The 21,403-nt window shown below is 40.0% G+C and overlaps 1 pseudogene; it reads left to right on the top strand.

The window, feature by feature from the left end:
* The first annotated feature begins 406 nt into the window (after positions 1-406).
* The window catches only part of LOC109089219, a 44,340-nt pseudogene continuing 23,343 nt past the window's right edge, over positions 407-21,403 (top strand).

The following is a 21,403-nucleotide window of genomic DNA, read 5'->3' on the forward strand; positions in this document are numbered from 1 at the left end:
CACTCTTTTAAAATATAGAAACAACAGACTCAAAACCATTTATAACTGCTGGAAAAACTAGTGCTCTGATCATTTTTGGCCACCAATGTGTACGCACACACACACACACACACACACACACACACACACACACACACACACACACACACACACACACACACACACACACCCACACACACACACACACACACTCCAGTCAGGAGTTTTGGTTGAATGTCCAGTTGCCATGGCCAGACATATTTCTATAATATCGTAAGGAAGGAGACGCGAGCGTGACCAAAGCACTCAGACAGAGCAGGACAGGAATGTGTTCTTACGCAATGACCGCGCGTGAGCTCCAGACACGTCGCGTCGCGTTTACTCCGCTGGGCGGGGCTCGGGGCGCTGCGTCCAGCCAATCACCGCGCCGCTGCTCTCGCGTCTCTCTCACTCCACTACTGGAGCCTCGCAGAAGAAGCGCGAGCGCGGAGGATGAGGATGAGGATGAGGAGGATGGATGCTATACCGTGTCGACTCGTGTTTTTAGCCCTGTTCTTTGGAGCCAGGATCCAGCACACAGAAGGTACGAGCAGCTCCGTCAGTGTGTGTGTGTGTGTGTGTGTGTGTGTGCGCTCGTCTGGCACAGAGGAGGGCTGCTCTTTGTTTGCAAACAACTGCAGCTCCAGAGAGAGTATTTCTGTAAAGATGGCGCAGACAGAGAGAGAGAGATGCTGTGTGTGTGTGTGTGTGTGTGTGTGTGTGTGTGTGTGTGTGTGTGTGTGTGTGTGAAGGATTCACGCGTGATTAATGCTGGAGATGTTTATGGTCTGATAGTGTTTTGCTTTGATTAAAAGCTCGTCGGGACAGTGACACACACACACACTCATCCTGCCTCGGGGCGTCATATTTTCAGTCGAAACTGGCTTATCTTCCTGATAAACTCCTTCAGTTATCAATCAGGTGATAGATCAGATGTTCGTAGATCCGTGTGTTGTGACTTTATATTATTATATTATTTTGGTCTCGCTCAATAATCGTCAGTTTGACAGACTGCTCTGATAAACGAGTAAAATAAATATATTTGTATTCACTGTTTAGTGTTTACCCGTTATAACAAAGTTATTTTTTGTATTTGGTCTCCTTTATTAAGCTAATAATCTCCAGAGAAGGTGTTTTTACAGCTAGCTTAGCTGGCTAACAGTCCACAGAACCGCACTCTTAAACTCTGATTAAATTCTGCTAGCGGTTGTAAAGTCATACATAGTGATATTTGTTTCTCAGAATTGAACTCTAGTGTGTTTTCACTCTGGTTTGTTGTATTTAAAGAGTGTTTCGTCACCTGGTTTGACTTTTGTGTCCGGTGTTAGCTGTTAGCTGTTCGGCTAACTTGTTTTCACTTAGTTCTTAGTTTGAAAACGGAATTAATCTACGAATAACTAAACAGAGCTAGTTGAGTGGTAAAGGCTCTCGGATTTGTCTCCACTTGTGTTGTATTATAGCGTGTAATCATTTTAAGAAAAGTGATTTTAGACATGTTTATGAATAGCGTTTATAACGATCTGCTGTGACGCGTTCAGAGCGCGAGACACCGTTCAGTCTGAGCAGAGATGAAGATGAGAGTGAACACACTGACTGTGTCTGTCTCAGATAGTGTTGTGTGGTCACCGCTGACCAAAGCGTGTCCACTCCGATCAAGACTGCAGCTCTGACCCTCTGTTCTTGACAAGAAATGTATTTATGAAGAACTGAAGCTGCTGTATCTGTGATGCACACACACTCAGCTCACCATCAGGTGTGTGTGATAAAGCTATAGTTGGACCCTTTATTAAAATACCTGCAGATGAGGAAGTATACAAATATTGTCATATTCACTCAGTACTACTATCGCAGTTACAGTTAAGTAGAAATGTATTATACTCAGTTGTGTTTTAGGCACTAAAACAGTCCAGTATAATCAAACACATTTTTATATTGAGATAATGAAGATTTCTGTGAGGTCAGGTGTGTTCATGCCACTTTGCTCGGAGTAAGATGGCAATGCACCTTTTCTACAAAACATTAAACATGATTTTAAAATGTTATTTCTACAAAATGCTGAGTAAAGAATGTGCCCCTTTTGCTTTATTGTTTATTTATGAAGGTGCTGTAAATTGAATCATTATCTGTGTCCCTGCAGCACAGAAGCAGTCATCAGTAGCACAGGTATATTTGTAACAATAGACAACAATACATTGTATGAGTCACAATTATACATTTCTCTTTTAAGCCAAAAATCATTAGGATATTAAGTAAAGATCATGTTCCATGAAGATATTTAGTAAATTTACTACCGTAAATATATCAAAACTTAATTTTTGATTAGTAATATGCATTGCTAAGAACTTCATTTGAACAACTTTAAAGATGATTTTTCTCAATATTTAGATTTTTTTGCTCCCTCAGATTCCAGATTTTCAAATAGTTGTATCTCAGACAAATATTGTCCTCCTAACAAACCATACATCAATGGAGAGATGATTTATTCAGCTTCAGATGATATAGAAATTTCAGTTTCGAAAAATCAACACTTTTGTGGTCCATGGTCACACATGTCATAATTGTACAATATTATCATATTTTTTTTTTTTTAAGATGCATCTTAGTTGTATTGTAAATTACAAATATATGTATGCATCCATTGCATCTGACATGTTTTCTCACTGACACGCACACAACTCAGAAACATGAGGTTTCCTCTCATAATTTGTAAAAAATAATGTTGTGGTGGCGTTCATGTGTGATCGACTTGTATACAATTTTCCTGACATGACTTTAAAGCACTAAATATTCATTATATTAGCATTAACGCCAGCAGATTTTGTTCTGTTTCTTCTTCTTCCTATGATTTTTGTCCCTAGTGTTTTTGTCTGCCGCTTTAAATGCTCAAGCTCTGGACTGATTCTGATTGGCTGTCAGTGTTTTATCGTTCATCAGCTGTTCTGAAAATGATTCTCTGTATCACTATCGTTACAATTGAAGTGTGAACGTCATTCAAATTCTATGAGGATAATGAGTATCTATAATATAGTTACCATGACCTATCTTTGATTCTTTTCATTTTGAGCTGTAAAATTGTTGTACAGTAAGTGGCACAGATTGGCAGTGACATGCATATTAACGTCTTGTGTTATGTTTATGAATTGGCTTTCAGTGTAAGTGCTTCTCTGTATCTCAGATTTTAGATTTATTTAAAAAACAAAACTAAGGTCAATTATTAATTTTTGTGGTTATTAACATTCACAAGTGTCACCAAAATCATGCACTTCCAGGATGAATTGAGTGAAATGGATGGGGTTGTAGCCTCTTAATGTAGTTGCACTGTCTTTAAAAGCACATCACAGACTAATACGTAATGAGGCCTGATTTAAAGCCCAGTGCAGAGGCTCATCTCTAGAGCCGCGTCTGATGCATGCTCATACAATAATGTTGCCTTTGGGAGGGGAATCTGAAGTATTTTTGTGACCCCAAACTGCCTGTTGTCCAAGCTTAAAGACCCAAAACTAATTTGAGAAGTTGCATTAGTGCCAGCGGTGAGTGAATGCGGGGCTAGCGATGCGTTCAGGCGGCCTTGCTTTTGGCAGAAGCAGTATTTTGCAGCGATGGTGGCTTTTAAAAATATAGCTGGCTCAGGGAAACAAATAAAACGCTCCCAGGCTTGGGTATATCTGGAGCACTTTATGTTAGACTTGAGTTTAGGCTCTTAAAGTGACAAAGTAATAGAGTTTTCAGGCTTCTATTTTACAGTAATAGACTACGGTTATGGGTGAGGATTTAGTTTTAAGCAGCGTTCTTTCTGTCTGTCTCTGGGAGTTGAATTTGGCATTATTCACAGTTAATAACAGGCACGTTTGCATCTTCTGAAGAGCTCGTCTCGAAATGATACCAGTGCGAGAGGCTGTTTTATTAAAGCGTTGCACTGCTGACACTGTTATGATTAAATGCATGAATGTAAATGATTAAACAGAAGAGCTGCTGTCATGCGGTCCATGTGTTGTCTGTATTGAAGTGATTTGGGTCCAGTCCTTGTGTTCCCGTGTTTGAGACGTCTCAAATCATTACCTCAGCGTCGGCTGTGACTTCTCAAAACACGCTTCCTTTGGGATGAAACAGAGGCCTTGTCGAGCTCTTCCCCGCAGACCGCAGCGCTCTCAGCTTCCCGTGTTCGATTGGAGGAATCCCATATCACTTTACAGTGTGTTATTATATAGACGTTCAGACTGAGGGATTTGTGGTTTGGATGCAATAGGAGATAGTGGCATGATTAATGTCTCTGTCAGTGCACATAAATCAAGCATTTCTGCAGCTCGAACTGTCAACATATCAACATAGTGTGTAGAGATGCATGCATACACAACACTTTAACCATTAGTTCATCCAGAGATGAACGTTTAGTCATTCTCATGTCATTTCAAACCTCTTTAACTTCTGGAAATGCTGAAATTAGGCAAATACACTACCTTTCACAAGTTTGAGTTTTTGAAAAAAAAAAATATACATTTTCGTTCATCAAGGGTTCATTAGATGTATCAAAATTGTCAGTAAAGATATTTATAATGTTACAAAAGATTTGTATTTCTAATAAATGCTGCTCTCTTGATTTCTATTCATCTGTGAATCCTGAAAAATAAAATGTATCACAGTTTCCACAGAAATATTGTGCAGCACAACTGTGTTCAACATTGATAATAATCAGAAATGTTTCTTGAGCAGCAAATCATCATATTAGAATGATTTCTGAAGATCATGTGACACTGAAGACTGGAGTAAACATTAACAGAGATTCACATAGAAAACAGATGTTTGACATTCTAATAATATTGTACTGTTTTTACTGTATTTGTGATAAAACAAATAATATTTTACAATTTACAAATGAATTTGAAAAAAAAAATAAATAAAATACCTCCATCTTTAAAAGAGATGTGTTTTAGAAACATTAAATGCTCTTACAGAGCCCAAACTGTTGAATAAAGCTTCTTGAGACCGCTGCTGTTGTTCTTCAGAGAGAGCAGTAATATGACTCATGCAGTTATTCAGTCATACAGTGGCTTTATGATTCATGCTGAGGAAAAGACCAAAATTAAAGTCATTATTCTGCTGAAAAGCTTCCCGTTTCACCGATTGGTCAAGAGGTGCACCACAACCAGCTGAGTTCGGAGTCACTGACATCAAAACTGCTAAATAACAACTTTAACTATTGTTTTGTTCCCAACTGAAAGCAATCACACAGCATCAGAAGATTTGAAATATGGTGCTTTATTTGTCTTTTATTTTTAGCTCAACAGCATCCATCCTCATTTACTTCAACACCGTCACATATTCATTTTAAAAATTTGCTGAACAGTGTTTTTAAATACTGACTTTCAGAATCTGTCTTACATTTGTAATGAGATAAGAAACCGATGACAGGATTTTCAGAGTCATGCTAAAGTAATTGTCATCTTTCTTGTGTACAGGCATCAGACTCCTGATGCTTTTTGCACAGATTAGGAGAGTAACTTCCATTAAACTGTAAACACTCTGTGAATGCAATAATAAGTATTTTCAAAGACTGAACACAATGAGGTTTCATCATTAAAAGGAAATTTAACAGTGTAAAAGCATTCACTGATTACTGCAACAAAACACTAATAACCCCAAAACGTTTTGAGGAGAAAAGCAGAGATTCTTACTGCATTGAGTGAAATATTCATGTAATGAATCATAAATCAAACCACAAATGAGCAGTATACAGTATGTTGTCTCTATTCATGTTGTTACAATGAAATACAAATAAAAATGAAAATAATATCATAGTTAAATACCAACGTTATGTTGTTCTCCTGACATCTGAAACAGAAAATAAAGGAAAAGCTCCTTCAGTCAAACTGACAGATAAGGACTATTTGTAGCACAGCCTCATGATCTGAAATGACTGTTTTTGGTCTTTTTGAGTGGAACACTCCCAAACACAGTCTAAAACAAAGTGAGGACCATCAAAGTGTGGCCAGCTGGAGCAGACTCTTTACTTCAGGACAGGTTTCAACACACGCATCTGTGTCAGAGTCGTCTGCTCTGTTTCTTAACACAACTCATAAATAAAACAAATAAGTCATAATGTATTGATAAAGAGGTTCCTCCGTCTCTCTGCTGCTCAGTGGGGAGGTTTACTGTGTCTGGCTGTTTCGCACCGGAGTGTGCTCTAACCTTCTGCAGCCTGCGTCAAACATGCTCAGAAAGACTCGCACTATCTGGAAACGCACACTTGCATCTGCCTGTGATCATTTATAGAGTGCATTTGTGCCGCCAACTTCCTGAAGCATTTCTCCCCAATTATTTGTCCCACATGGATTTAAAAAAAAAAAATGTCTTTAAAAACACAGATCACCTAAAAATGAACATTCTGTCAGCATTTACTCACTCTCATGTCATTTCATCATCTGTTGAACATAAAAGAAGATATTTTGAAGAATGTTGGGAACCAAACAGTTGACGGTAGCCATTGACTTTCATAGTAACAATCAAACAGAGCTCATGAAAGCCTGATCGGAGTTGTGTTTTCCTCTCTGACGTCTACGTTAGCTCATAATGAACAATTAGAGTCGCTCAAACAGATAGATCTAGTTCTGTTCTAATGGTTCAGAAATGTGTATCGCACAGCTTTGCACATGTTTGTTAATTAACTAACGCTTTCTGCTAATGATATTCTAGCATTTTCAGCTCGTTTAACCATACTCTCATCCATTCTCCGTGTGAACCTACTATAAAATGCAAGCGTGTTTTTGTGATGTGGGTGTGGATGAGCACATATGGGAGAGCCGTCAGATCCCTTCTTATCAAGAGTGTGATTCTTTATCATATTCAGACAAAGAGGATAATAGCAGAAGGCATTGTGGGGGAGATGGAGGCTGACTGGGTCTGTCTGAGATCCTCACACCCAGACCCACATCTGTGGAGGACAAAAGCCTGGCAGTGATGAGCAGATAGGGGTCAGGGGCGAGCGCTGACCTATGGAAATGACTCTTGGCTCCTGCTGGACAGGACTGAAGGGGGAAGGGTGCGTCTCAAACACTAGCTCTATGTGTGTGACGCTCGTACAGGGATCGTGGTTGCCAAGAAATGCGGTGTAATTAATTTAGACGCACGCGGAAGGTGAGCGTGACGAGCTGCGCGGAGAGGCTTTCTTTATTGAAGAACACATGATATGAAGCTGGCTTTCCTCTGTTTAATCACTCCATCCGGCTCTGGAGCTCTTCGTTTGTGCCGTTTGGAGTCTGGGCACACTGTTAGCTAAGGCTAGACTCACTTCACTTTAAAGGCTGTCCTAGATGTAGAGCTGCACGGTTCTGGACAAATTGAGAATCATGTTTTTTTGGTCTCAAATAGAGATCATGATTCTCCCACGATTCTGAACTAAAAAATAATGTGTGACAAAATATTAATTGCTGCAGTCTATTTAAAAGTGTTTAATCAATTTGAATAAATGATTAAACATTTTAATATATGTGCATTTAAGATATATTTTTATTAAAATTATGAAAAAGTGGTTTGAGTGAATGATTCAATGACTCACTCATAAATACTTCACTTGTTTCATTACTGGATGAATTTTTGTTTTTGAACAAATCTCTTGAATGAATGATTCAATGACAAATACATTTTTTAACAGTCACTTGTCGCCACCTAGTGGCAAAACAATGTAATCAACACAAACGTTATTTGAAGCGCCAATTACTTTCTAAAGATGACTTGCTGTATTGTGATCGTCATAGACATATAAATGTTTATACCCGATCCAAACGCATTAATCCCAGTATTTCTGTGATAATATGAATGACTGTAAGACAGAACTAATACTGTCTGGTTTGGTTGAAAAGACTTGTTTGTGAAGCTGTTTCTTACCCAAACCTGTTAAACTATTTTAATGTTCCGGTATGACATTTTTCAAAGGTTTAATAGACACTCTAGAATCGTTGTCATTAAGAAGTTAGATCGCATGATTGTTTGAATCGAGATCGCAATCTTTTAACAATGAACCGTGCAACTCTACCTAGCTGTTTAAAACACTCCACCGTTAGCTATGAAGTGTATTTCAAATATTGATGACTCTTCCTACACTACATCAGATGCCTTCTATCAAAACGCCCCGCCCTCTTATACTCCCTGCTACTGATTGGCTAGTTGCAGATCATGGGCTGTATCTGAAATCAGCCCTTATTCCTCATTCAGAGGTCGACTGATAGTGGATTTAACCGATAACTAGGTTTGATTGCACTGGCCGATACCGATTAATCAACCGATAAAACAAACATAAAGCTTATGTAAAATAGTGTTTATTACTTTTAACTGTATTACAAAGATAAAAATGAAGCCAGTGACGTGTTCCGTGCGGTGCATGTTGTGATTCCGCCTCTAGAGGCCGCTCTCGTACTGTATAATGACAGCGGACCTCCTCAGCCGCTCCAGCAACAGACGCAACTCAGAAAAGCTATTGGTATGTTTGGTAACTATTGGTATGCTCCGCACACAGAGATATGTCTACTTCGTGGGAAGACGGGATATCAATAAGATATCACCCACCCCTAGTGAGCTCTGTTGAAATCCTGGCATCAGGACGGACCCTGAACTTTTGTGTTTTGTGTTACTGGTGTGTCTTGTTGATTTCAGTCTGGTCTGCAGCTTCATTGCGTGTTTATTTGCACACAGTCTGCTCTGGTGTTTAGCCTACAACAGTCTGTCTCCATGATAGGCTTTGAAATATTGAGATGGATTATGAGCCCTGGAGAAACAGCTGAGCTCAGTACTTGTGTGAGTGTTTCGCCATTAATTATAACCAAATAACAGCAGTCTTAACTCGCACTGCAGAATTAATATGACCGGTATTGCCATGCCATGCTGGTGTTTGGGACTTGTGCCATGTAAATATGGTGGTTTGTAGACATAGACCACAGTTATACCATAGTATTATTTCAGTTCTTTGGACTGCACACACAGCATGGTAATCAGTCACTCATTACTGTGGTGATTATCAAAGTAGTTCAGACGAGAGTTTCATGTTTGTTTATTGGTGACTTTAACAAGCATAACATTTTATGTAACATCAAAATAAAAAACATTGGGTTAATTTTATCTTCATATTGTGCTCGATTCATCAGAGTACTGAGTCATGACTCATGGACCCCCCCCCCCCCAAGATATCAGTGAAGAATTTGTTCCCATGATTACCAATTTGTTCTTTTGTTTTAGTTAAATTGAAACAGATCCCTAATTTGTGACCATAAAACCCTTTTATGTGCATGTATCGTGTGAGTTTTTAATCCAGTTTAATGAAACATGCCCCAATTACGGATGTAAACTGGATGCTGTTTGAGACATTCACATCGGGTCTTTTTTTCCAGTTTGGTAGAGTCTTGGCTCAGATTCTGTTTTTGAGCCTAAGGGAGTGAGATTTGTTGTTGGGAATGCTAACCAACCCAACCACTTTACCAATTTACATCCAGATGAAGATTAATTAGCTTGGCTCTGAAAACTCGACACGCTCTTCAGTCGATCCCCTGTCTGCCGTTCAGAGAGCTGAAGGGACGGTGAACAAACAGCACTCCGATTCAGACTCTCGGCTGCGTGCTTGGATTACACCGATGAACTGCCTCGGCAGCTGAGAGCATGCAGGAGCTTTCTGCCGAAAAGACACTGAACAGCACTTGGCTCTCAGTGCCAGATCATTCAATTACTGCATTAGAGGTTGAAGCCAAGGGCTCCAAAGATGTGAATCCAATTGCCATTGATTCTCGAAATCGGTAGTCATTGTATTGAGTTTTTTTCTTTCTTGCTCTGTGTTTGGCATTAGATGAAACTGCTTCCATCCTTCTGCTTTCTGAGACTGAAATCCTGCAGTCATTTGAGTCGCCCCGTCCCGTGCATTTATAATTGGCTTATGTGGTCTTAATCAGATTGAACTGGTTTTATTGAAAGCATTATTGAGTTCAAAACTGCATGCTTTTCATGAACGGCAAAGTAATGAAATGATCTGCTTTATTCCGTAACATAATTAAAGTATTCCTCTCAGACTGTTTCAGCGGGCGTCTTTAAAGGAGTCATGAAATGGAGAATCAAAATGTTCTTGTTTAGACATACGAGAGGTTATTCCACGTCCGTCACTCGAGCCATACTGCTGTTAGCTAAAGAAAGACTTTATTTAAAAAAAATCTGTAGTAACTTTATGAGCTAACCTTGACAGCTATTATAGTAAAAATGCTGTAAAAGTTTGTGTGAGAGTTCCATATGCAAAGATGTTCCAATCACAATCAATCCATTGAAGTCTCACGCCCCTTTCTACAGAGGGCTAAAATCAGGGGAGAAAATGACCATTTATATCTAAATTATGATGGAAAAACCATACTAAGCTTATAACTGCACCACAGGAAACACTGTAAAATAATTTAAAATATAATTATAATAATATTTCAAGAGTTTTTTTGAGCTTCTCTTCTAAGAATGCATTTAATTTTTCTGCAGGATGCTGAAGAGAAGATCTTGCAGAATGTTTCTGTCCTCTCAATGAAATTCAGTTTGGACCCCATTGACTTTCACTGACTGAACAAAACGACATTTTTAAAATACCCTTTGTGTTTCATAAGAAAGTCGTTCATAGGTTGAACTGAGATAGGGACATTATGCTAAAGATTTTAATTTTGCCTGAACTATTCCTTTAAGGCAAAATAAAGAGAAGAAATGCATAAATCTGGATCAGAAGCTGTGTTGTGACTGACGTGTGTTCATGTGAGTGATGAATATCGTTGATGACTCCAGTAGAGCTGACAGCTGAGCATCGTCCCATGGCAAGATCCTTCTTGAAGCCGGTCTTCATCCACACAGAGAATGAAAGCCTCCCAGCGTTGATGTGTTCACGTCGAGTCCAGCGATGGGCAGCTGTTGCTCGTGTGTTGTGCATTTCTGGAGTGTGGCTCTCAGTAGGGCTGGGCGATATGGCCAAAACAATTATCTTGATTTTTATTACACATCAGTCGATATCGATAATTATCACAATAAATGTCAAATTTTTCTTTCTCAAAATAAAAAAAGAATTTTACTCCTGCTCCTAAATGAAAAAAACCAGACATTTAATTGTGGTGTTAAATTGTTTTTTTATGGCCAGAACATGACAAACACTTCATTTTTTTTTAATTCTTTACACTTTTCCAGTCATTTTTCCTTAACAAAATAAATATCTTACAAGAAGCACAGAAGCAGTCATAAGTGTCACAGGTATATTTGTAGCAATAGACAACAATACATTGAATGAGTCACAATTATACATTTCTCTTTTATGACAAAAATCATTAGGATATTAAGATCATGTTCATGAAGATATTTAGTAAATCTCCTACCATGAATAGATTTTCTTTTTATTTATTTAAATATGCATATCTAATAACTTCATTTGAACAACTTTAAAGATGATTTTCTCAATAATTATATTTTTTTGCTCCCTCAGATTCCAGATTTTCAAATAGTTGTATCTCAGACAAATATTGTCCTCCTAACAAACCACACATCAATGGAGAGATTATTTATTCAGCTTCAGATGATGCATGAATCTCAAATTGACCCTCATGACTGGTTTTGTGCTCCAGGGTCATATATAGCACCTCAATACGTTGGTAAAAATGCAATATGCATTCTAGGTATTTGTATGAAAAACAGTAGCCTAAATTAATTTAGTATAAATTTTATTATCTGTTTTTGTTCTGACAAAAAAAAAAGAAAGAAAAAAGATGTATTGAAGGAGGAGTAATGGAATATAATTATATTCCATAACTCCTCCTTCAATACATTTAATACGTCTACATTAATAATATAATAATATATGCCGCGCTTCAAATGACTAGCGCTCTTTCGTTCCGCCTTTGCCCTCATGACTCTCATAAGCTTTGCACATAATTGCTGTCATTCTGTTGCACTGCGGAGCTTCTGTCACGAAAACAGACTTTTATTATCTGTTTTTGTTCTGTTGATGTCATTCTGTTGCACTGCGGAGCTTCTGTCACGAAAACAGATTGCAGCATCTCCTATCAAAAAGGCACAAAAAACAACACAACCCATAAATTATCCCTACTCAAAGCATCACACTGCTGAAGTGAGAACAGAACTCTGACGTCTTTGGACAAATATTAATCAAACGAGCTGTTTTTTACTGGAGTATTAAAATACTGGTTTGAATCCTTGATTTGAAAACTGTGAACAGCATCGGTCCGTTCAAACATTAGAGGTCATTAAGATTTTTTCAATGTTTCTGAAAGAAGTCTTTCTGCTCACCAAGGTTGCTTTAATTTGATAAAAAAAATACAGCAAAAACAGTAAAACAGTACAATTTAAAGTTGCTGTAGAATTGAGAAGTCTTTTTAAGTTGCAATTGAATTCCTGAATTTAAAGTAGCAAACTATATGCAGCATTACATGAAAGAAGCATTGTAAGAAAGTAATGCGCTGGAGTAATGCTCGCTGCACATTCAGTCAATCCCTGGTTGAGTTTGGCCGCAGGTTTGTTTCGGTGGTGTGAGTCATTGTCCGGTTCCTCCTCAGGGCAGCGCCCACATCTCAGTTTGCTGGCCCTTCCCAAAATAGCCCTGTCTTTGGAGCACCGGCGTCCTCCAGCAGATTGAGAGCAAACACTGAGTCAGTGTTTACACACGGCTGTGAACCGTGCAAGGATCCGTTCAGGCTGACAGTCATGCGCTGGACGACAGATCGGAGATCGTTTCATTCTGGAGCTGTGGAGCTGTGAAGATGATTGCAGGCCACCGCTGTGCCGACGTTACACTCCAGTCACCCTTCTGCTCAGATACAGTCATACTGAAAACATTCTCTATTGGTTATTAAGTCTAAATGAAAACATGATGTTTTGACCTTCCTCATATATGTCAGGAAAAGCATAGAAGTGAAGAATTGGCTTCCATTCAATTAATGAGTTAGGATTTGGAATTAGCCACGGATCACAGGATTTTGAATTGGAAATTGTAAACTAAACTACATATACACTATCATTCAAACGTTTGGGTTCGGTAAGATTTGTATAATATTTCTGAATGGAGTTTCTTCTGCTCACCAAGGCTGCATTTATTTGATCAAAAATACAGTAAAAACTAGAGTCTGACTGATATGGGTTTTTGGGAGCCGATACCGATATTAGGGAGTAAAAAAAGACTGATATCGATATATCGGCCGATATTCTTTGTGTAGGCTATATTATATAATACAGTAAATTACGTTTTTATGGATTCCTGGATTCTGTCCATGTTTGCTGCATCGCAGAAATCACAGGGTCCTAAAAAACGAGTATGATAAGCTTATTGTGAGAGTAAAAGATGGGGACATTGTTGTTTATTTACACGTCATAAAGAGAACGCAGCATCAGTTAATTGTCGTGTCGCGCCGCATCCAGTGTAGACAGCCACTGATTATAACGGGTTCTGTCGTGTGGTGTCACGCCGCTTGTGTCCGGTGTAGACGCCCAGTTAGGAAATGTGACGTGACCGATGTGATAATCATGAGTTCTGGGTATAAAGACGCGTGCCGTGATGCACAGATCATCAGCTGTAATATCACTGAATCTGCTGTTAAAAATGAACCAGCCTTTCATCATGTAATCATGCAGAAGTAAGAAGTAGAATCATTGTAATGTGACGAACAAATATAGGTGCGGTGGGTGGATAATTAAAAACAAACTAAGTCCTTACAACATTCAGAAACATTCATCTGCGTTATATGTTCTGTAAAAAAAAAAAATATCTGTGGCATATTCACAGACACCGATATATCTGCAACAGGCTCATATCGGCCGATAATATATCAGTCGGGCTCTAGTGAAAACAGTGAAATATTATTACAGTGTAAAACAGCTGTTTTCTGTGTGAATCTCTGTTAAAGTGTAATTTATTTCTGTGATGTGCAGCTGTATTTTCAGCATCATTACTCCAGTCTTCAGTGTCACATGATCTTCAGAAATCATAATAATATGATGATCTACTGCTCAAGAAACATTTCTGATTATCATCAGTGTTGAACATATTATTTTTGTATTTTTGTGATACATTTAAATCGCCAGGATTCACAGATGAATAATAAGTTCAAAAGAACAGCATTTATTTGAATCTTTTGTAACATTATATGTCTTTACTGTCATCTTTGATCAGTTTAATGCACCCTTGATGAATAAAAACATTAATTTATTAAAAAGGAAAAGGACAAGAATTTTTGAACATAATTTGGATGAATGTTTACTGTGCAAGCTGTCTAACAGCTGAAGCACAGCACGTTAATTAAACCAGCACCACCACTAAATAAAGAAACTAAATGTGCAAACACCAGTGCGCCTCAGCACTGCTAATGTTGAGCTGGGTTTAGATGGGTCCTAGCCGCACTAGACTGTTTTTCCTCCCACATTTGCAATCAAGACATTCATTTAGACTGGATTGTCTAGTTTCAGAGTATTTCCAGCAGACAAAATATCCTGCCTGTGGCATCAGCAGCAGATTGTGTTTGATACTGCAGTGTGAGCACACGCTGTCCTCCGTCTGTACACACACGTGAAGAGCAGTAGCAGGATCCGCCCAGCGCCGCTGGCAAAGCCTTGAGACCTTCAACAAGGCGTCTTTCTCCTCCTCTGAGAATCACGCACCTGTGTCGTGGTAAATAAACTCGTCTTCAGAATAAGGCCATGTCTGTGCTACAGTGACGGCTCTGCTGTTGCCGGCTGTATAAATGCATATGAATATGTGAGGGCTGCTGTTAGCGCTGCACTCATTGCCTCGGCTGCTGACAGACTCGTGGAACAAAGGAGAGCCAGTGCAGACAAAGAGACACGCTCCTCACCCTCCAGTTTGAAGCTGGACTCCATTTCGAGAGGTTTTACCGTATAGTTCAGCACCATGAGACTACCATTGCTCTCTAGAGAGGACTTTACATGTATTATATTCCTTCATCATAAGCTTTATAGCACAAAACAGACCATAAAGCATAGTTTGGGGTGAGATTGTATAAAGGAAATGTGATTCTCTTGTTTGTCAGATATAGAGACGCACAAATAATCAAAACAAATATCATCTTACAGATGTGTGTTCGGTTTCTTTTCGCTTCCTGCTGGTACACACACACACACACACACACACACACACACACACACACACACACACACACATATATATATATATATATATATTTGTGTGTGTGTTCCTGAAGGATTGGAAATGTCAGAACACTATTGTTATATTGTTATATACAGGGATTGTTTAGCGCTTACAGCTCCGTTCGCTTCTGTGTTCAAGCAAACACACGTCTCTTATTTTTCAAGAGATGCTGTTGTGATGACTCGATCACCGCTCTGTGTTCAAGGCTGCTTGAGAGAGTAGAGAAACCTTGAGGAGCACATGGAAGCTTGTGAACAGATGCTCAAAAAGCCTTGCAAAAAACCCACATATCCACATACATGTCAAGATTCAGACGTTTTATTAACACGTCTTGCTGTATTATTCATGTCATTATTGTCTCTAGTGGAGATGTGACAAGCAGTAAATTAGTAAGGTTGACTAGGTTTTTTAATTAGCTTTGATTTTGATTATTTAATAGGTACTTTAATTATCATGTTGACAGCATGCAGTGCTTTTAAAATAAAATGAGTGACACTTAAAATAAAATGAAGATTAATATTCAGTGTATTATTTAATAAAATAGAGAAATAAATCACTGTCTAAATAAATAGACTTTCTAAGCACTTTATTTCATGCATTAAAATACATTAGTTTTGTGATAATGTTTGTAATAATAATACACAATTCTGACTTTTTTCATGAAGTTTTGAGTTTGTTATACAATTTTCCTTTGTACTGCCACAGGGTAATTATTTTTATTTTTTTTAATATTAAATTTTTTTGCCTGCAATTGTGAGTTTATATCTGTATTTGTATCAGTCTCAATTCTAACTTTAGATGTTGCTCTTCTCAGAATTGTGAGTAAGAATTGCTTCCAGATTTACTCTGAGTGAGAATCTGTCGTCCGTCTCGGAGTTTTTCCCCAGAAACATTTGTGCGGTGAGTGGATCTTGTGTCTGGACACTAGACGGACCGCAGACCGGCTGCTGCTCGTAAGGCGTTGTGTTTTCGTGTTCCTGACTGCTCGAGGGAAGTGATACTGAAAGTGTTCGTCTAGACGCTCAGATGTGCTGTGCTGGTTTTACTGCGGCTTGTGGTTTTGTTGAGTGGTGCTCCACCCAGACTCACGTCACGGCTGTAATTCCTCTCTGTCTGTCTCTTCTATAGCAGCCCAGATCAACAACACGTCACCGCACACTCAGAGCTCTTCTTCCTCCTCATGACAGGACTGTGATGATGTCTGCTGATCACACTTGACAAGATTTATATCATCATATCAGCACTGCAGCAGCAAAATATACCTACTTTTGCTAGAAATTTAACCTGTAATTTTTTTTTTAATTATTATTATTGTTTCCGTTTAATTGTAGAATTCTTGATGATTAGAGAAAATACTTCACAAATAACAGAAAAAAGTAAAATTATGTCAAAATGCGTCCACTGATCCAACGTCCTGGATCAGTGCATCCTCTTAAAGTGACAGTCTTTATATTAATCCAACAGCAGCAACTAAGAAATCACTCACTGCTCTTGATTGAAAAGCTTTTGTAACTTTAATAAAGATTCATCTTTAATTTATACAGTCAAATATACAATGCTGCTTTACATTTCATTACTTTATTAAATTACTGTACCTAAAAACTACTGTTAGACAAACCTAAAAAAAACCCTGAAGCCTTTATTTTATTTGTATCTTTACTCTATTGTATTTATTTGTGCTGTTGCTTGTAGTTAGATTATTCTTATTTTCTTTATTTATATTTGACAGTAGTTTTCCATACTGTTCCACCCCTACACAGCATAGTAAATTATACTATTATTATAGCGCATAAATATTTGACCTATCAATATTGATATCAACAACAATAATGGTAAAACTTTATTTAAACTTTATTAACTATTAATAAAATATCTGTATTTTAATAGTTAAATAACTGTAAATGAGGAAATAGTAAATACAATCCACTAGTTTAATAATATTGATTAATATATAATTTTATTAAAATATCAAATATTAAAGTGTATTTTATAAATAACATTTATTATATCAATAACATTTTTATTTTATTTGTTACTTTTCTTATTGTTATTAAAATACATATTTTATATAATATAATATAAAAGAGTATTAGTATAGTATAATTAAAATATAAAACAGTATAATATTTCATATAATAGCTTATTAAAATTTAATAAAACAAATATTAAACCAAATACCATATTTATTCATAACAACAAAAATCTTACTGTTGTTGCTAATAATTTATCAAAAAAAAATAGTTTTTGTGAACAGAATGTAAGCCCAAGTATAGTATGTACAGACACACACCCGTCTCACAGTTTCTTTCTGATGCATGTTGTTTTCCTGTAGCTCTTGTCTTGAGTGTTTCCTCGCAGTGATCTCGTGTGTGTGTGTGTGTGTGTGTCAGACACAGTGTTATCTTCACACGTATGAAGCAGGCCTGTGAGAGCAGCGCTGCCAGACAGAGACACACTGTGTGTTTTCCTTTTTTCTTGTTTTCATGTTTTGATATTTTTAGCTGCAGTTCTTTAAATAGTGAGCTGTGCTTTAGTGCTTTGACAGTAAAATCATCACAGAGACGCTGTCTGCTGCTCAAACATTCAGGATTAGTCTCTTCTGCTCACCGAGGCTGCATTTATTTGATCAAAAATACAGTAAAATCAGCAGTGGACATCTTATTACAGTATAAAAACAGCTGTTTCTGTGTGAATCTCTGTTAAAGTGTAATGTATTTCTGTGATTTGCCAGCAGCATCATTACTCCAGTCTTCAGTGTCACATGATCTTCAGAAATCATTCTAATATGATGATTTGCTGCTCAAGAAACATTTATGATTGTTCTCAATGTTGAAAACAGTTGTGGCGCTTCATATTTTTGTGGAAACTGTGATGCATTTTATTTTTCAGGACATTTCACAGATGAACAGAAAGTATAAAAAAAAATCAATTATAAAAAAAAAAAAACTTTAACAACATTATGTCTTCAAACTGTCACTTTTGATCAATTTAATGCATGCTTGCTGAATAAAAGTATTAAATTCTTAAAAAAACACTGACTTTATATATTATTGATATTCACACAAATGACAACTTAGTCTTATTGACTTTTTTCAATAAAAGTAGTGCTTTTCACTATTAAATCTAAAGTTTGCTCATCATTCACTTAACTTTACATTTGTTATTTTGGTAAGTTTATTTTGGATTCAGAAATGGATTCAGAGTCAGATGGCTGTTTCTGACGCCACTCATCATGTGTTTGTTGATGAGGGGAGGATTGATTTCTCGCGTGAGAACACAGATTTTGGCGAACAAGCAGGAAAGCTGCGCTGCTGTTTCAGGACGAATCCGTCTGAGAGCTGTGTTCAGCTGTTTGTTTGAGAGATTTCATCAGAATTACTGTGTTCAGACTGAGCTCATTAATAAGGGCTGTCCAGAGATTAATACTTTGTGTCTAATTATTACACGTTGTGCCAATTAATGAATCTCATTTGGGGTGAGAAATTATCTTAAGATCATTTAAAGTCGTTGTGTTAAATGAGAAAAACATTGAACAAACTGTACAAATTTTGAAGTTGAACTGTAACCCATTATTACTTGTTTTTTTGTTGTATCACATTATCACTGGTGCAGATATCGGTTAAAGCAGCACTCTTGCTCAACTATATCATATAGAAATATAAGAGTGTGGTTCTTTTGCACTCATATCTTGAATATAACTGCATTCTAATGGACTTCATCTTCATCAGTCAGTCGTCCTGCATCATGAGTGTAAGATGATGGACAGGTCTGGACGGGGCGCTGCGTTGAATGCTTTGGTCATTTTAACATATCCATAATCAAATGAAGACATAAATAAATAGAGCATCACATGATCAGCCCTGGTTTTATTCTGATGTGATTTGTGTGTGTGTGCAGGCTTACAGTGCTACTGTCACCGTTGTCTGAACCACACGTGTGTCACGGACGGCCTGTGTTATGTGTCCATCACTAAATCCGGCGGAGTGACCACACAGCAGACCTCCTGCATCAGCGAGAACAAGCTGATCCCTCGAGACCGGCCCTTCGTCTGCGCTCCCTCCACCAAACACGACTTCGGCGTCTACCCCATGTGCTGCGACACCGACTGGTGCAACAAGAACCCCGACCCCAACACATTCCCAGGTCAGACTCTGTGAGTGTGTGTGTGTGTGTGTGAGTGTGTGTGTGTGTGTGTGGTGTGTGAGAGTGTGTGAGTGTGTTGCTGTGAGGTGTGCGGTGTAGTGTGCGAGTGTGTGTGAGTTGTGTGCGAGTGTGTGAGTGGAGAGTGTGTGTGTGTGGGCGTGTGTGTGTGTGTGTGTGTTTGTGCGTGTGTGCGCGAGTGTGTGAGTGTGTGGTGTTTGAGGGTGCTGTAGTCGTGTGTGAGTGTGTGTGTGTGTTGAGTGGGTGCGTGTGTGTGTGTGGGACGTGTGTGTGTGTGTGTGTGTCTGTGTGTCTGGTGTAGTGATGGAGTGTTAGTGTTGTGTGTTGTGTGAGTGTGAGTGTGGTGTGTGTGTGTGTGTGAGAGTGCTGTGTGTATGGGTGTGTGAGTGTGGCGGTGTGTTGTGAGGTGGTGTTGGTGTGGTGTTTGGTGAGTTTTTTGTGAGTTGTGTGTGAGTTGTGTGTGCGTGTTTGTGTGTGTGTTGTGTGGAGTGTAGTGTTTGAGTGTTGTTGGAGAGGGTGTGTGAGTGTGTGTTGTGTGGGTGAGGGTTGGGGGTGTGGGGTGGTTGGGGGGTGTGGGGGTGTTTGGTGGTGGGGTGGGTTTGTGGTGGGGGGGGTGGGAGGGGGGTGTGGGTGTGGTGGGCGTGGTGGTGGGGTGTGGTTGGGTGGGGTGTGTGGGGTGGGTGTGGTGGTTGTGTGTGGGGGGGGGGTGTTTGGGGGGGTTGGTTGGGGGGTGGGGGGGTGGGTGTGGTGGGGGGGGGGGTGTGGTGTGGGGTGTGTAGTGTGGGGGGGTGTGTGTGGGGGGGGGTGGTTGGGGAGTTTGTGAGGGGGGGCGGGGGGGTGGGGAGTGGGGGGGTTGGTGGGGGGTTGGTGTGTTTGGTTTTTGTGTGTCGTGATGGGGTTGGGGTGGGTGGTGTGGGGGGTGGTGGTTGTGGGGTGGTTTTGTGGGGTGTTTGGGGGGTGTGTTGTGTGGGGGTTGTGGTGTGGGGGGGTGGGGGTGGGTGTGGGGGGTGGTGGGGGGGGTGGGGGGGGTGTGGGTGGGTGTGTGGGGTTGGGGGTGGGGGTGTGGGGGGTGGGGGGGGGGTGGTGGGGGGGGTTTGTGGGTGTTTGGTGGGTGGGTTTTGTGGGTGTGGGTGTTTGGGTGTGGTGTGTGGTGTTTGTGGAGGGGGGGGGGGGGGGTTTGGGATGGTGTTTTGTGTGGGGGTTGTGGGGGTTGTGGGGTGTTGTGGGTGGTTGGGGGGGGGGGGGGGGGTTGTGTGTTGTTGGGTGGGTTGTGTTGGGGGTTTGGGGGTTTGTGGGGGGGGTGTGGTGGTTTTTGTGGTGGGGGGGGGAGGGGTGTGTGGGTGGGGGGGGGGGTGTTTTGGGTGTTTGGACAGGGGGGGTTGTGGGGGGGTGTTTGGGGGGTGTGTGTGTGTGGGTTGGGGGTGTGTGTTGTTTTGTTGTGGTGTGTGTGTGGGTTGGGGGGGGGTGTGTTGGGGGGGCGTTTTTGGTGTGGTTTTTGGGTGGTTGGGGTGGTGGGTTGGGGGGGGGGGGGGTGGGTGGTGTTGGGGGTGTGGGGGGGGGTGGGGTTTTGTGTGTGTGGGTTTGGGTGTTGGGTTGTTTTGTTTTGTTTATTTATGGGTTGGTGGGGGTGGGTGGTTTTGTTGTGGGTTGGGGGGTGGTTTGGGGGGGGGGGGTGTATTGGTGTGGGGGGGTTATCAGATTTTGGGGTTTTGTGTTGGTGTGGGGTATTGTGTTGGGGGGGGTTGTGGGGTTTTGGTCGGTGTGGGGGGTGTGTGGGGTTGTGGGGTGTTTTGGTTGGGTGGGTGTTTGTTGGGTTGGGTTTTTTGTTGGGGGGGGGTTTGGGGGGTGGGTGGGTGGGGGGGGGGTTTTGTGGGGTTTTGGGGTTAGGTGTGGTGTTGGGGGGGGGGGGGGGTTTTTGGGGGGGGGGTGTTGTTTGATGGGTGTTGGGTTTTTGCAGTTGTTTTTTTTGGTGTGGGGGGGGTGGGGGGGGGTTGGGGGTGTTATTTTGTGGGGGGTGTGGGGGGGTTTTTGGTTTTTTTTTGTTATTTTGGGTGGTGGGTG

This window comes from Cyprinus carpio, chromosome B24, assembly GCF_018340385.1.
Source record: "Cyprinus carpio isolate SPL01 chromosome B24, ASM1834038v1, whole genome shotgun sequence".
Classification (NCBI taxonomy): domain Eukaryota; kingdom Metazoa; phylum Chordata; class Actinopteri; order Cypriniformes; family Cyprinidae; genus Cyprinus; species Cyprinus carpio.